This window comes from Mauremys reevesii, linkage group 2 (assembly GCF_016161935.1).
Source record: "Mauremys reevesii isolate NIE-2019 linkage group 2, ASM1616193v1, whole genome shotgun sequence".
NCBI lineage: Eukaryota > Metazoa > Chordata > Testudines > Geoemydidae > Mauremys > Mauremys reevesii.
The window spans coordinates 131827968-131846305 of record NC_052624.1 but is presented as its reverse complement, the minus strand read 5'-3'; the positions used below and the strand labels follow the sequence as shown (position 1 = coordinate 131846305).

General features: G+C 42.4%; 1 long non-coding RNA gene across 1 annotated transcript in view; it reads right to left on the bottom strand.

Moving 5' to 3' along the window:
* Positions 1-2652: 2652 nt before the first annotated feature.
* LOC120396836 overlaps positions 2653-18338 on the bottom strand; it is a 36196-nt gene continuing 20510 nt past the window's right edge. Inside the window, exons 4-5 of the long non-coding RNA XR_005593432.1 lie at positions 3541-3700; positions 2653-2949 (exon numbers count right to left, since the gene is read on the bottom strand). This is a non-coding gene — a long non-coding RNA (uncharacterized LOC120396836). The remainder of the gene's footprint in view (positions 2950-3540; positions 3701-18338) is intronic.

Here is an 18338-nt window from a genome sequence, read left to right as displayed (position 1 = left end):
TCACAATTCTCTTCTTGTGCTTTTCTCCTTTTTCTTTTCTGCTTGACCACTGAATGCAATACAATCAATGTCTGGAGATTTAGTTTTTTCTTTCTTTTTCTGTTTACCAGTAAGTAACTTTTGAATAATTGAGGAAATTTTGAACACTAGTGAAAAAAGGAAATAAAATCCCCAGACCTTGACAGTCGTTCATTCTATTGCATTCAGTGACTGAAAAGGAAGAAAGGGAGTGAGTGGGAAACAAAAAATGAAATTTTAATGTCTGAAACTTTGAAATTTAGAATTTTAAACAGTTTGTGCTTTGTTACATTTCCTGCACTGAATACCATCTGATATTAAAGATTATATTCATCCAGTAAGGAAAAGAAAACACCAGTTTGCAATGACTTTGCAGATGAAGTTGTCCAATCCACAGATTGAGTTTAGTTTCCAAGTTTTTCATTTATTGATGAATATTCTACTTGATATTATTTAGGTAAAATAAATACTGACTTTTCAAGAGAAAACAATTTAGTAAATTTGAAATATTTACCCTATAAACAATACTCAGAGCAAATGCCACATTTCCTGCACATACATGTTATAGTCACATATCAAACAAAATCCACTTTGGCAACTGAGGCCATGTCTACACTTACCAGGGATTGATGCTGCTGCGATTGATGCAGCACGGGAGCAATTTAGCCGGTCTAGAGAAGAGTAAGGTAAGGGATGCAGCGCGGTGTAGACACCGCAGTATGTCAACCTAAGCTTCGTCAACTCCAGTTACATTATTCACGTAGATGGAGTAGCATAATTTAGGTTGACTTACCCCAGTAGTGTAGACAAGGCCTGAAAAACAGTATTTGTCCCACAAACTTATTAAGCAACACTTAGCTGGAAGCAATTAAACTTTGCTGTGACTATGGCCTCTAGGCACTGCTGTAATACAAATGATAAATAATAAAATAATATATGAAATGATAGAGCAAGTGGTTCAACTGTATTGCAACTGATGGATGTGGTGAACATCTTCAAATGGGTGAATGTCTTCTTCAAATGTCATGAGTATCTTCCCTTGACATTTTTTAAAAAATATTTGCCATCTGGCTCATTTTAAAGGTTTAAAATAAGGGGGATATGGTGGGGCAAAATAATTTTCAGTATTTTTGAGCCACTGGCCAAGTAATGTTAGAGATTGTTCTGCAGAAGGAAATGAATTCAGAATCAGGGAAATTTTCCCAACCATCCTTTCAACTTAATGGTGGCAGTATTTTAACAAGAGACTCCTGAAAGCCTCTTGTCTCCTCCCTCTGGAAAAATAAAACCCACCATAATTTATGGGGGCAATGGGCTCATTCAAGTGGAGGCCAGTTTGAAAATCTGGGGTTTAGTGTGTACATATTTACTTAAAAACCAATAGTGAAGAGATGCCAATCATCCATGTGATGTTGTCTCTTGATATATTTTCATAAGCCAAAAGTATCGTTCCATGCAGCTTCCCAGTTAGAGGTGGGCGAATTTTTTCAGATAGTTTATTCACTGAAAAATGTAATTTACATTGATTCAAAAATATTCATGAATTTGACATGAATTCACCAAATAGCTTCAAACAAAAACAACTTGAGAAGGGAGCCTAGATTCACTTTGACTTTCGTGCCATTCACAAAACAGCCAGAGCAGGTGATGGCCCTTATAACCTTTAGCCTGATGGCTAGGACATTCACCGATGATGTGGAGGACCTTCAGCCTAATGTGGCACATGGATTTGAACCACTGGGCTTAATGTTACAAGGGGGGGGGGCACTGTGACCACCTCCTCCAGAAATTTTGTGAATCTCATCCTTTACAAATATCTGAAACATTTTGTTTGTGTGTCAAACAAAATGTTCAGTTCTCCAAAATGGAGTTTTTCAATTTGCCAAAAATTCTAAAAAAACTTCATATTTGGTTCTACCAGAACCAAAATTATTCTTTTTTTTATTTTTTACAGATCTGCCAGCAAACCAAAAAAAATCAGTGATTCACCTAGCTCTATTCCTAACTACATGAAAATTCTTGCAAATAAAGAATTAGTGACCTTTCTCAAGATGATCAAATATCCATTCAGTGATTCTGTAGACTTGAAACATATGAAACCCAGTTAAAATGTCATGAACTGGTGATTTGGAAAAACTAAAAACAAAAAGTCTCTGCTGCATTGCTTCAATTCCATCATAATTTCACTAGATGAGCTTTATTCACTTGTTCAGATATTGAACTGGCCTGTTGACCATAAATGGAATACATCAGTGGAGGATACTATGTGAGAGGATAACCATGCGTCTCAATCAGGGCACCTAAATGTGATGCACTTTTTGCTTGTTTGTGAACTTAAAAGAGGTGAAACATTAAAGGCTGCTTGGATGAGATGCTACTTTTAGAGGGTGCAAACTCAGAGCTCTGACTTGAAGGCTCTACACCAGCAATGACCAGAAATGTAGAGTCCTATATTCAAGCACTTTCTGAAATATAAACCCCTTTGATTTTTTTTTAACTGAAATGACAACTATTTCCACAAGTAAATGGTTACACTTTTAAACCAAGTTTAATTGTAATGCCAAGCAAAATACTCATTTGCTGAAGTAAAAGAGAAATGAGGTGCTCTTTTGTGGCATTTAAATCAAGATCTGAACTTAAATGATCTCTGAATTCAGCAAGCTAAACAAATGTGGGGGAAAAATCTATTTCTTCACCATTTCAGAACACTATGCAAAATCACTTATCACAGTCTAGGCCAAAGCAGATCACAATGAGCTGCACACCATAATGAATGACTTTTCTATTCCTGGCACTTTTCTTATTGAGTGGTTTTGTTCAGGAGGCAAATCCATTAGGTGCTGAAGTAAAAATGTTTTCTCAGGATACTGTCAGGGTGTCACTATGGAGACGGCTAGCAGTAGCTTTGTCTTCCTCATACATTTCTAAGGGCTAAGAGAGGAAAGAAAATGCTGTATTTAAGCAAACTACAGCTAAGTCTGTGCAGCTGTCAAGCACTGTGTGTAAATACGGATTTTATTCCACTTGTATGCAAAGCATCGAACTATCACTTGGAACTGTAACCCTGTGCATAGTTAGCAGGGGTGCTGGAACAATTTGTATAGTGGGGGTGCTGATATCCATTGAACAAATTATAAATCCTTTATATAATGGAAACCACTTCAAGCCAGGGGGTGTGGCAGCACCCCCAGCAACCCTAGTTTCAGCACCTATGCATAGTTAGGGACAATCTCCATCCTTTGTGTATTTCCTGAGTGGTTTCTATGCCTAGCATCTCACTGCCCTCACTCCCTCCCCCTTGGCAGGAACTAACATCCTCTTTGCCTGCATGGTGCTGTAATTGGCAGCTGCTTTTCTGCTGAGCCCAGCTAAGAGGCTGCTAAGAGGGGAATAAATACAGCTGGGAGTTGCTGATGCTCAGAGCAGCAGCGAGTGGACTAGATGGCAGTTGGCAATCCAGGAGGTGTGCTGCTGTGCTTGGAGCACAGTGCTGCAACATATGCCTGTGCTGTGAATACTGACCTGGACCACAGATTCCTGGAGCTGTCTTGGTAAAATGGGTCATTGGCAGCTATGCACCATTCACTTTGATAAAGCAAATATGATAGTCAGTCCTTGTATGGGCCATTTCAGTGCTAACATTAGTAAGCAGGGGACAGGTTCCTTCTTCCCTTTTTTCTTTCTTTAAAAAAATAATAAGAGAATAAAAACAAGAAACTCTATTAATACAGCTTGTAAGTCATTAAGCTTACAGGAGTCAGGACAATTAAAAGTTGTTCCCCTAACGTTAATACATCCATGGGATATCTTTAGAGAGAGGCCCTGAATGAAACGGTCAAGATCTTGAGATCAGAGTTTTGGTTCAGGCCCATATCTAATACTGTAAATGGTGAATTCTCTGTAACTTGAAGTATTTAAACCATGATTTAAGGACTTCAGTAACTCACCCAGAGGTTTGGGGTCTATTTCAAGAGTGGGAGGGTGAAGTTTTTTGGCCTGTAATGTACAAGAGGTCAGACTAGATTATCACAATGGTCCTTCTGACCTTAAAGTTTCTGAGTCTAAGTTTAGGTATACTGGTTCCTAGCCTTTCATTGGAAATGAATATTTTCAATGTGATCTCATTCATGGTATTTGGCAAACAATAGCTTGTTCATTTCCTTATTTTTTGTATTTTAAAATTCCATTGGATTGTAACCATATTCCTCCTTTAATCCAAGAAGTTAGAAAGGAAGGGTGGGGTCCCCATTGTTACACGTTTGCCATTGAAACCCCAAATTAATCAATAATCTAAGAATTAATCAACAGGCTGTCTCAATGTTTCACCATTAATTATTCTCCAAGTAAGTACCATTTAATACCATCTCATTTGCTTATTAAATATTAGGAAAAAATGCTCATCAAGTTACAGAGCTGATCAATTATACTGTATAACACTTAAGCACACATTAATTAACCTTTTGACATCTTAATTCTTATCCTTTAATTCTTGTTAGAAGTTTCTCCAGCTTTTCTCCATCGTGGAACATTTGCATATTATTGATTAACCTTTTGCCATTTCAAATTATTTTTAGCTTTTTTTAGTTTCCACAAATTTACAGCCTCCCCCTCCGAGTGACCAAAATGTTACATCGACATGGATTAAAAATCCTTGTTTTTGACAAATTAAAAAATGCAAAATGTTTTAACATAGAGTCATACCGTCCCTATAGGGGCCAACCCCATGCAGGGGACAGGAAGTACTGAAGCGTCTCCCTGGTGGATGGATCATTTGCATTGGGGGGGGAGGGGAAGGGGGAGAGAGAGAGTATGTATGTGTTCGCAAACAATACAGGACAAAGTTCCATAATGGTCCAGCTAAGGAACATTTAGGACTCCATCTGCCTTCATAGCTCTCCCAATCCCAATTTTCACCATTTATAATGTTGCCATATTTTGCAATTAAAGCAACATAAATATGGGATTAATCCATACCAATATCTATATGAAGTTAAAATGTTATGACAATTAGACTCAATACTGTTTGTTGGAATTTTCTTCTACAAAAAAATAAGTATTTTCATTAAATGTGAGGATTATAAAGATAATTAAATGTTGGAAATGCAGTGATCCATTTGACACCGTGAAGAAAAGATGCAAAGAATTACATAAAAACAACCCCAACATGATTTCAAGTTTAAAACTTTCTGTGATGGGTCCCCTTGGGGTGCCACCTGGAACTAGGGTACCACTGAGCTCCCTGACCCACTAGCCTGGGTTCCCTCTCACACTGTACTGCTGTGATAAGATGCAAAGCCCTCCAGCCTGCACTTTCACCAGCATTCATACAGGTAGGGACACACCCAGCTGCAGTTATACACACGGCAGACTCTCTAACCACCAGCTTCCCAGCCTGGGACCCCAGAGCAGTACCGCTGTGCCCTGGTCAAATCTGGTCAATATATGGGTTTAATACCTTGCCCACCTCTCCCTCAGTGTGAAGAGAACTATGCACACTTCTGGTAAACAAGCAGCAATTTTCCCCAAGCACTCCAGTCAAAGCTCACTGGTTTAGATTAAAACAAAAACAAGTTTATTAACTAGAAAACTAGATTTAAAGTGATTAGAAGGGATAGCAAACAGATCAAAGCAGATTACCTAGCAAATAAAACAAAAACGCAAACTACGTTTAATATACTAGATAGATTGGATATGAATTAGCAGATTCTCACCCTAAGAGATAATACAAGCAGCCTGTAGATTCTTAAGGGGCAAGCTGCCCATTCTTTACAGGTTGGAAACCCCAGGTCTTTCATGCACAGGCTAGAAATCCCTTTAGCCTGGATCCAGCACTTCCTTCAGCTCAGTCTTTGTTCCTCAGGTGTTTTTAGGAGTCTTCTTGCATGGGGAGTGAAGAACCACAGATGATGTCACTCTCTACCTTGTATAACTTTTGCATACGATGGAAACTTAGTTCCCAGACCAGTCTGTGGAAAAATACCGACATCCCAAGATGGAGTCCAGCATCATGTGGCCTGGTCACATGTCCTTGTAGAGTCATAGGAGCCATCACTCACAGGCTGTCTGTAGCATTCTGAGGAAGGCTCACCGGGTAGGAGATAAGCTTCTCCTAAAACCTATGGTTTTCCCTATTGGCTCATTGCCATGAATAGGCCCTTTCCAACCTAGTCTCAATCTAGACTGAACCCATCTTGTCTAGTGGGCGTTACCAAAGTGTAACTACATTTGAAGTACAGATACATACTCAGTATTTATAACTTCAGATACAAAAGCAATACATGCATACAAATAGGATAATCATATTCAGCAAATCATAACTTTTCCAATGACACCTCACATGACTTATCTTGTACAAAATACATCATAATTATGCTACAATCATATAATAATATCACTATGAAGAATATGTGGTGCAGCATCACACCTTTTAAATATGAGAGAAAACTATTTTACCCACTAGGCTCTGATGTCTGATTAACAGCCATACAAATTGAGGAAAATTATTTTAACTTCCTGGAAATTATGCTATTTTTCTATTAATTCACATAGGGAGAATGGAAAAAGTATAAAAAAATTAATATAAGAAATTTCCCTAGTGGTCTAGTATTGTCATAGAGTTTAAGTCAAGAATGGACCACCAATTCATCCAGCCTGTCCTCCCAAATATCACTGGTCACCAACACCACTTAGCATCTGCACACTAAATCGAACAGTCAAAATCAGACCAAAGTATTACAGCCCTTTGGTGACTAAATTAGTATGTGTCACAGGCAAAGAAGAGGAGGGACCAAGGTACACCGATGGCAAAAGACTTTGCAAGGGTGGGTAAATAATTGTGAGATACACCCACATAATCCGGACAAGTGAACCACACCCACATGCTCTAGAGGAAGGTGAAAAAATCCCAAAGTCATTGCCAATCTGATCTGGGGTAAATTTCCTTCCCAACCCCACATATGGTAATCAGTTACACCATGAGCATGTGAGCAAGAACCAGCCAGCCAAGCACCTGAGAGAGAGACTGCTCGGTGCCACCTCAGATCCCTGGCCAATGTCACATCTCGTGCTGGGTTATCACTAATGCTTCAGAGGAATGAGATAAAAATACCTGGGGGTGGCAGTGATGAAATCTTTCCTGACCCCAGCAGGTGGCTGGCTGAAGCATTGAAACATGACCTTTTAAGACAAACTGGAAGTAAGCCCCAGGGCTGCTTAGCCCTGGCCTCTACCATGATATGCAACCCCATTATACAATTGCACTCATAAATGTGTCCGGCTCTCTCTTAAAAGTAATTAAGTTGTTTGTCCCCCAACTCCTATTTGGGAGACTGTTTCAGAACCTCATGCCTCTGATGGTTACAAACCTTCTAATTTCCAGCCTGAATTTGTTCATGACAAGTTCAAATCTACATTGTCCTTTAGCTTAAATAGCTGTTCACCCTCTCCAGTATTTATCCCCTCCCATATATTTATAAAGAGCACTCATATCTCTTCTCAATCTTCTTTTCCCTAGACTAAAATCTTCTTTTCCCTAGACTAAAAATGCTAAGCTCTTCCAGTTGCCTCTCACAAGATAGGCCGTCCATTCCCCTGATCATCCCAGTAGCTTTTCTCTGTACCTGTTCCAGTTTGAATTCATCTTTCTTGAGAGACCAGAATTTAGCGTAGTATTCTGAATGAGGTCTTGTACAGTGCCATTAATATTCTCTCTCTCTATTGGAAATGCCTTGCCTCATATATCATAGGATCATATTTGCCTTTTTCACAGCCACATCATATTGGTGGCTCACAGCCACCCTGTAATCAACCCACACCACTCTCTCTCCTCGCCTGTGGCTTCCAACTGCTGAACTTCCATCTTGTAGCAGATATTCTTGTTATGTTATACTATGGAATGACAGAAATGGGATGAAATTCAAGTCTTCAATGTCATCCAGATCTTCTTGAATAACATTTGAATCCTCCTCTGTATTGATGATGCCTCCCAGCTTATCATCAGCAATTTTTTATTAGCACACTCCTATTTTTGTTCCAAGTTTATTCATAAAAATATTGACTAAGATTGGTCCTGAGACCAATTCTTGAGGAACTCCACTAATAACCTCTCTCTGGTCTGATAAGTCACCTGTCAGCACAACCCGTTACCTCCTCCTCTTTAGCTAGTTCCTTACAATTCTTGTACTTATCCCCAACTTCTCTAATTTTACTAATAGTTTCCCATGTGGTACCTTCTTGAATGTTTTATTGAAGTCTAAATATATTAGATCTAGTTCATTTTCCTTATCTTAAAAATCAATAATTTTCTCAAAGAAGGAAACCAGGTTAATCTGGCATGATCTACCTTTGGCAAACCTGTGCTTCATTACACCCTCTTTATCATTTACCTCCAGGAATTTAAATATTCTTTCCTCCACAATTCGTTCTAAGCCTGGCATACAACTGAGGTCAGACTAACAGGTCTGTAATTGCCTGGACCACCTCTTTTTCCATTTCTTAAATATAGGTACAATGTTAACTATTCTCCAGTCATAGGGTACTACCCCTGAATAGATAGATTTATTAAAAATTCTTGCTACTGGGTTAGCAATCTCATTTTCCAGTTCTTTTAGTATTCTGGGATGGAAATTATCCAGACCCTCCTCCCCCAGTTTGAGCGCATTGAGCTTTTTACATTTTCTTCCATTTGAGAAGTAGTATTTTCCATTTCTAGACACTCATTTCTATCAGCCATACTGCTGTCATGCACACATTTCATATTATCATTTCCACTGAAAACCAAGGCAAAGTATTGATTTCGTTTTTGGGCTATAGCTAGATTATCTTGAATTTCCATCCCATCCACACTGCGTGACAGGCCAACCTCATCCTTCCTTATTCTATTTTTAATTATGTAAATAAAAAACTATTTATTTATTTTAGTTTCCTGGACAAGAGCTAATTCATCTTGACTTCTAGCAGTTCTCATTTATTCCTACATCACCCTCCTTTTCTAGCAGTCCGCTCCCCAGCTCCTTTTGTTTGGCAGGTTTCTGCAAATCTTGAGTTGTCTATAAAACTCCTCTCCTTCATTATATTTTCAAATTCCCATCTGAATTCCATCATCATCTCCAGCTGCATCGCTAATCCTTGGATCTTCTCTGCCGTGAGCTCTATGAGGTGATATTTCATGCTTATATAGCTTCCATGAGATACTCATTCAAGCATGATGTACTTCCTGAACCTTCTGCATCTGACTATATCTTTTGTCTCCTCTCCTCCTTGGGTCACATCTAGTGCTGCTTCAGTAGCCATTATTGTCTTTTCTTCCTAGACGCTATTCCTCTGGGAAATAAAAAACGGGGAAAATACTCCCCAAACTCCTACAGAAACTACACTGCTAGCTGTTCACTGCTCCACTGATTGCCAGTGACTGGTTTTTAAACCTAGCCAATGAGGTCAGCACTTCCCCCTCACTATGGGATATCAGCAAACACTGAATCAAGCCATGTAGCTAGACCAAATCATTACACTCTCAGAACACAAAATCACCACTCTCCTGTCAGGGTCTACTACCACAGAAACTCTGCTGTTAGCTGCATTTACATGTAACTCTTTTAGGGCAAGTATATTTTCTCACTAAATAAGGTTTTGTTTCCCCATAAAGAAAACTGGAACATTAAATTCCATTCTGTGCAAATATAAAGACTCCCCCACATGGGACTTCAGCTGGGTTTAGTAACCTGGAACTTTAGATACCCAGAATGGACTTTTATCCTCTATGTGTAATAATAACTAGAACATGACCTGATACAAATTGCCAGGGAGGGTCACACAACTATATTTGCTCAATAGTAGTAGAAAGTTGTGGGTCAAGATTCCTGGATTGTGTTCATGACACTGGGAGGAGTGTATGATCAGGTTGTTAAAACAGCAGTTACAGACAAAAAAAACAGGAGTACTTGTGGCACCTTAGAGACTAACAAATTTATTTCAGCATGAGCTTTCGTGAGCTAAAGCTCACTTCTTCGGATGTAACTACCTGTTACAGACAGGTAGTCAGGCACAGACATTTGGTATATTCAGACTGAAAGGTTGTGTTCTTGAAACTTGGGTCTGCCATATTCCCAGCTCTGCTTGAAGTGACCCGGTGCAATTTCAGTTAACTTAGTTGTGTGGATATTTTCGAAAATGGGGAGGAGGAATGGGAGAATAGTAATAAGACCCATAAAGTGCATGTAGCAGGGGGGACCCTGCTCCGGCCCTGAGGGCTTGGAAAAGCAGCCTGGCAGGGCTTGAGAGCTGCAGCTGGAGGCTGGGCTGATGGGGAAAGTGGCTGCAGCTGGGGGCCACGCCCCAAACTGAGGAACAGGGCTTATAAGAGGCAGGGAAGCCAGAGCCCAGACAGAGTCTCTCTCTGGCTCCAGAGAGAGATGGGCCTGGCTGCCTAGAGGCTGAGGCTAGAGTACCTGGGTGAAGCAGGGCTGGGAACAGGCTGAGGAGCTGGGGAAGCTCCAGCCTGGAAAGCCCCAGGCTGCGGCCTAGCTTTGGGCTAACGGGTACTGGGGGTTGCAGAGGGCAGCCCAGGGGTAGGACAAGGCAGCAGGTCCAAACCCCCTATTGCCTGTGATGAGTAGGCTGATACTGCAGTCTGCCCCAGGGTGTGGGGCTAGACCATGACTGTCAGTAGCCACTACTGAGGCAAGGCGGGGATAGTAGCGTGGGGTTCCCCTGGGAGGGGGAGACCCAATTATAGATAGGGGGCACCGGGTCCAGGGAGGGACGCCGGGGCCAGAGAACAGGCGGGTCACCAGCCTGCCGAGGGCGCTCCAGGGCTGGACTGAGAGCAAATTCCGTGACCAACCAGCAGGAGGCGCGGCAGGGGTGAGTACCGCCCGTTTACAGTGCACAAAGTATAAGAAGCAATGAGTAGAAAAAATTAGATTTCAACTTATGGTTTTCTGGATCCTAGTCCTCTGCCCCATCTTGTACAAAAGACTATCTTCTCTCTTCCCATGGGAACATTGTCTGACTAGATGGTACTGCGGCACGGTCACCCTGATTCAGCTAAAATATTGAGTGTCCCACAAATTCCAGTATGCTTCTGAGCTCCAAATACTACCTTAGAACTTAAGAACCATCTTACTATAAAATTGAAAGACGCAAAGGCACAAGCTCAGTTGAAGAGAAATATTTGAGTATCTATGAAAGATAATAGGAGAAGTTAGATTGCTCTCAAAGCATAATCTGCACAGATACAAGAACAGTAATAATGCAAAATGAAAATATACGTGAATATCCCTTTAAAAGGAGGGGTGGAAAAATTTTATGAGTAAATCAGTGAGCCTGAAAATGAGCAATTACAAGACAAAGCTCTGCTATGTCAGAATGGGATGTGAACTGTACAGGAAATGAAAAAGAGACAGAATAACCCAGGAGAAAAAAAAGAGAAGCGTCTATAACACACAACACATATACTGAGATTTATTGTGGGGCAGAAGTCACTGTATAGGTAACAAATAAATGCAGTAGATGAGGGGGAGAAGAGGAAAAGCAATGGAATATATGTACAAAGGCATTGAGATTAAAAATGGCAAATGCTGAAAGGCAGAGAACAGCAAAAAAGGAGCAGCAGGAACTGTAACAGAAAGAATAGAGTAGGATCCCCACATATCCATGTAATACATTAAAATAAGGCCTGAAAGGAGGAGGAAATTTTGCCCTCATTTACATCATATAATCCCATCATATAATCCCAGTAAAGCATTTTTTTTTGTGGAAACAAAGGCAGGGGACGAAGCTTGGCCCTGTGATTTAAAGCCCTGAACTGGGATGTAGAAGATTCAGTTCTTGGCTGTGTCAGAAACTTCCACTATGATTTTAAATGCTTTACCCGTATAACTATTTTGGTTATGGGTGTGATTTTTTTTTTAACCAACACAGTTATACCAAGAAATACCCTAGTGTTGATACAGTTATACTGCTATAAAGATGCACTATACTAGTATAATTAGTGCCATTCCTATATGGGAATAGGTATAAGGGTATAAAACACTTTTATATTGATAGACCTGTGTATGTGCTAGTGGGGGTTTCACCTCTTAACTATACCAGTACAGCCTTCTAGTGTAGACAAGCATTGAGCATCTCTGGGCCTTAGTTCCATGTCTGGAAAAAGAAAGTATTGTGTATTCCCATTCTCCCATGTTTTGTCTGCCTTCTCTTACTTGGGATGGGACTTTCAAAAGTGCTTAGCGTTGGCCTGACTCAGCTACCATTTAAATGAATTAGAGGAGAGTTAGACCAATGCTGAAGGCTTCTGAAATCCCACTCATAGAAGTTAAGCTCTTCTGCGTCTGTTTGTGTAGTGTTTGTATCTCTCTGTAGAGGCCCGGAGGGGCAGACTGCTGAAGGGGCAGCCGAGCCCGGATTGGCGGAGCCCTGAGTAGGGGGTGGAGCCAGGCTAGGAGGGGCCTATAAAAGCGGCTGCCCAGCTAGGCAGTGGCACAGCTGTGAGCAGCGGCACAGGAGGCAGCAAACAGGGCTGCTAACAGGGGAGTTTGCGTGGGAGTTCCCATTGGAGGAGGTGGAAGGGAGAGGCACCGTGTCCCCCGTGCCCCCCAGGTAAGAACGCCGAGCGAGGCCAAGACAGCAGCAGCCATGAGCCAAGCAGCAGAGGACACACCGAGGATGAGAGCATGCAGCAGCTGCGGTATGTACCTGGTCCTAGCGGGTGACCCAGAACAGTACTATGTATGCATGAAGTGTCGCCTAATATAGCTGCTGGAGGAAAAGATCCAGGGCCTAGAGCTGCAGGTAGAAACCCTGATAGAGAATAGAAGGGGGTTCAAGCAGCTGATGGAGCAATGGCAAGCAGTAACTGAAGGGGAACGCCCAGGGGCACAGGGGGGAGCAGGGGCTGAGGCCAATGAGGGGGGACCACCAGATGAGGAAGATGGGCGGTGGAAGCATGTGACCATGAGAAGCAGGCCAAGGAAAAGGAGAGCCAGTGAGGGGGAAATTGAGCTAAGGAACAGGTTTGAAGGTTTGGAGAATGAGGAAGGGGTAAAGCAGACGGTAGCTGACAGTGGGAGGCCAAGGAAAAAGAGACGAGCGGCCAGTCCCATAGAAAAAGGGGAGGAGTCTATGGAGGCAGCACCAAGTTTGGGCCCAGGGAGGATACAGGATGGCTTAAGGGGAACCACAAGGGATGATAGGAATGGAAGGAGCTTGCAACCAGGGGGAACGGGGGATAGGTTAGAGGACCGCACTGTCCCCAGGCAAAGGCAGGTCTACGTGATTGGGGATTCCATACTGAGAAGGTTGGACAGGCCTGTGACCAGGGCCGATCCGGAGAACAGAAGGGTGTGCTGTGTACCGGGCGCTAAAATACGGGATGTGGACCTGAGGTTGAAAAGGATCCTAAGAAGAGCAGGTAAGAACCCTTTGGTCATCCTTCATGTGGGAATGAATGACACTGCTAGATTCTCGCTAGAAAGGATCAAGGGAGACTATGCCAGGTTGGGTAAGACGCTCAAGGAAATTGAGGCTCAGGTGATCTTCAGTGGGATCCTACCTGTCCCTAGGGAAGGGCGCCAAAGGGGAGACAGGATTGTGACGATTAATAGTTGGCTGAGGGAGTGGTGTTACAAGGAGGGCTTTGGGATGTATGGGCACTGGGAGGCTTTTGGGGACAGACAACTGTTCTCACGGGATGGGCTCCACCTAAGTAGGGAAGGAAGTAGACTTCTAGGAGGGAGGCTGGCTCATCTGATTAAAAGAGCTTTAAACTAGACACTGGGGGGAGACGGTTGGGAGAGGTCCTGGTGCTCTCCACGCCAAATTTATACATTGGGAGTGAGAACAACAGGATAACAACAGATATAGCCAGAGGGGGACGGTTAGGTGTAAGGAAGATGGGGGGGGGGGACGGATACTAGATCTACAAGTCATACTGGAAGTACTGTGTCCCTACCGAGTTGGGTGAAAAGAGTGAGAGAAGCCCAACAGGAACAATTAGGATGTTTGTTCACCAATGCGAGAAGCTTAGGTAACAAAATGGAGGAACTGGAGCTCCTGGTCCGAGAATTGAAACCGGATATCGTAGGAATAACCGAAACATGGTGGAATGGTAGCCATGACTGGAGTACAGGTATGGAAGGGTATGTGCTGTTTAGGAAAGACCGATGCAAAGGTAAAGGTGGTGGGGGAGTAGCATTGTATATCAATAATGAGGTGAAATGTAATGAAATAACTAGCAATGCAATGGATAATACAGAGTCTGTCTGGGCAATGGTCACATTGGGGAAGAAAACTACCAGAGCCTCACCCGGGATAGTGATTGGGGTGTGCTATAGACCGCCGGGATCTAGCTTGGAGACGGATAGAGAGCTCTTTAATGTTTTTAAGGAGGTAAATACTAATAGGAACTGCTTGATCATGGGGGACTTTAACTTCCCGGATATAGATTGGGAAACAAATGCTAGTAATAATAATAGGGCTCAGCTTTTCCTAGACGTGATAGCTAATGAATTCCTTCATCAAGTGGTTGCTGAACCGACGAGGGGGGATGCCATTTTAGATCTGATTTTGGTGAGTAACGAGGACCTTGTTGAGGAAATAGTTGTAGGGGACAACCTTGGCTCGAGTGATCATGAGCTAATTCGTTTCAAAATAAATGGGAGGATAATCAATAGTGCATCTGAGACTAGGGTTTACGATTTCAAAAGGGCTAACTTTACTAAATTAAGGCGACTAGTTAGGGAAGTGGACTGGACTAACACATTTAGGGATCTAAAGGCAGATGACGCCTGGGGTTACTTCAGGTGGAAGTTGCAGGAGTTGTCAGAGGCATGTATCCCGAGAAAGGGAAAACGGCTCGTAGGTAGCAGTTTTAGACCGAGCTGGATGAGCAAGCATCTTAGAGGGGTCATTAAGAAAAAACAGAAAGCGTACCAGGAGTGGAAAATGGGAGGGATCAGCAAAGAAACCTACCTTATTGAGGTCAGAGGGTGTAGGGAAGCAGTGAGAAAGGCAAAGCGACGGGTGGAGATGGACCTAGCGAAGGGGATTAAAACCAATAGCAAAAGGTTTTTTAGCCATATAAATAGGAAGAAAACCAAGAAAGAAGAAGTGGGACCGCTTAAAACTTTAAATGGAGTGGAGATTAGGGATAATCTTGGAATGGCACAATATCTGAACGAATATTTTGCCTCGGTCTTTAATGAGGCTAATGAAGGTCTAAGGAATAGTGGTAGAGGGACCGATGAGAATGAAGAGATGGGGGTAGACATTACGGTATCTGAGGTAGAAGCCAAACTTGAACAGCTTAACGGAAGTAAATCGGGGGGCCCGGATAATCTTCATCCTAGAATATTAAGGGAATTGGCAAGTGATATTGCTAGCCCGTTAGCGATAATTTTTAATAAATCTCTAAATTCGGGGATTGTACCTTTTGACTGGAGATTAGCTAATGTAGTTCCTATATTCAAGAAGGGGAAAAAAGTGACCCGGGTAACTACAGGCCTGTTAGTTTAACATCTGTAGTATGCAAAATCATGGAAAAAATCTTAAAAGAGAGAGTGGTTCCGGAGAATGAGGCCGATGGCAACTGGGATAGATTACAGCATGGATTTACGAAAGGTAGATCGTGCCAAACCAACCTGATCTCCTTCTTTGAGAAAGTAACAGATTTTTTAGACAAGGGAAATGCGGTGGATCTAATATATCTGGATTTCAGTAAGGCGTTTGATACGGTACCGCATGAAGAATTACTGGTTAAATTGGAAAAGATGGGGATCAAAATGAAAATCCAGAGGTGGATAAGTAGCTGGTTAAAGGGGAGACTGCAGAGGGTAGTATTGAAGGGGGAACTGTCAGGTTGGAGGGGGGTTACCAGTGGAGTTCCTCAAGGTTCGGTTTTGGGTCCGATTTTATTCAATCTATTTATTGCTGACCTGGGAACCAAGAGTAGGAGTGGGCTGATAAAGTTTGCGGATGACACCAAGTGGGAGGTATTGCCAATTCGGAAAAGGATCGGGATATCCTCCAGGGAGATTTGGATGACCTTGTAAACTGGAGTATTAGTAACAGGATGAAATTCAATAGTGAGAAGTGTAAGGTTATGCATTTAGGGATGACTAACAAGAATTTTAGTTATAAGCTGGGGATGCACCAGTTGGAAGTAACGGAGGAGGAGAAGGACCTAGGAGTCCTGGTTGATCGTAGGATGACTGTGAGTAGGCAATGTGATGTGGCCGTTAAAAAAGCTAATGCGGTCTTGGGATGCATTAGGCGAGGTATTTCTAGTAGGGATAAGGAGGTGCTAGTCCCGTTATATAAGGCGTTGGTGAGACCTCATTTGGAGTATTGTGTGCAGTTTTGGTCTCCCATGTTTAAGAAGGATGAATTCAAACTGGAACGGGTACAAACAAGGGCCACTAGAATGATCCGAGGAATGGAAGGCCTGTCGTATGAAAGGAGACTTGAGGAGCTCGGTTTGTTTTCCTTAACCAAAAGAAGGATAAGAGGAGATATGATTGCACTCTTTAAATATATCTGAGGGATAAATACCAGGGAAGGAGAGGAATTATTTCAGCTCAGTGCTAATGTGGACACGAGGACAAACGGATATAAATTGTCAGTCAGGAAATTTAGGCTTGAAATTAGACGAAGGTTTCTAACCATCAGGGGAGTGCAATACTGGAACAGCCTACCGAGGGAAACAGTGGGGGCGAAGGACCTCCATGACTTTAAGATTAAGCTAGATAAATTTATGGAGGAGATGGTATGATAAGATAACGGGCTTAGTCAATAGGTCAATTAAGTGCCACACTGGTAAATAGTACAATGGGTCAATGATATGATATTCTTAACCTTTTTCCAGAGGGTATGGCTGGAGAGTCCTGCCCGCATGCTCGGGGTTCAGCTGACTGCCATATTTGGGGTCGGGAAGGAATTTTCCTCCAGGGAAGATTGGCAGTGGCCCTGGAGGTTTTTCGCCTTCCTCCGAAGCATGGGGCAGGGATCGCTTGCTAAAGGAGTGGGTGGATCGGCTTATGTGGCCTGCATCTTGCAGGAGGTCAGACTAGATGATCATAATGGTCCCTTCTGATCTTGAATTCTATGATTCTATGATTCTATGAGGCAGGAGCACTATGCCTAGCTATGAGTTTGTACAGTGCCTCACCCAAAACGGGCCCTGATCTCAGAGGGGGTCTTAAGGTGCCACTGTAATATAAATGAAGGGCAGAATTTAACCCCAGGTATCCTAAAGTGACAGCATAATAATTAGAGATCAGATACTGCCACTCTCACCCACCTTAGGTCGAACCTTTGTGAGAGTAAAGTATTACATAGTGTGAATAAGGGTAGTAGAATCTGGTCCTAGGGGAATAAGGAGCATAAATTAGTACTACCCATGGAATATTTCTGAGTAGCAAATGAACATCCATTAGTTAACAAAGAATGACTAGATTAAATTACACATCAGCAAGGTATGCATGAGAGAAGAGTGCATTGCTTCTAAAGGGCAATAAACTTAATGAAATTGGGGCCAACTTTTAAAACAATATATCACCTAGGCCTATGCAAAGTGTAGTTACATTCTCTTCTACATCCCTTGGTCATGTTTCTTTTCATTCTTTCCCTTATATGCAACCAACTGCATATAATAAAACAACAAGAATGAAATTACATCCCTGAGTCCTGGCTGCATGTCTGCAATCAACGCCATAATAAGCACAAAACTTACAGGGCGTAAAAGAGACCATGGAAAACTATTATCAGCTACTGTGACATTCACAATAACAATGAGTACCTGTACCAACATTTTTGCTTGCAGCTTAGCATTTGGATAAGATGAATACTTTAACATTTAACACTTACCTGGCCTCTTACAGCTGGTATGGCTACTTCCACCTTTTTATGTTCTGTATGTATAAATATCTTCTTGCTGTATGTTCCAGTCTATGCAGCCGATGAAGTGGGCTGTAGCCCACAAAAGCTTATACTCAAATACATTTGTTAGTGTCTGAGGGTACGTTTACACTTACCGGGACGGTCGACGCGGCGAGTTCGACTGCTCGTAGTTCGAACTATCGCGTCTGATCTAGACGTGATAGTTCGAACCCCGGAAGCACTAGTTCAAACTCCGGTACTCCACCGCGGCAGGAGGAGTTGCCGGAGTCGACCTTGGAGCCGCGGAGTTCGCTTCCGCGGCATCTGGACGGTAAGTAAGTCGAACTAGGGTAGTTCGAATTCAGCTACGTTATTCACGTAGCTGAATTCGCGTACCCTAGTTCGACCCCCGAGCTTAGTGTAGACCAGGGCTAAGGTGCTACAAC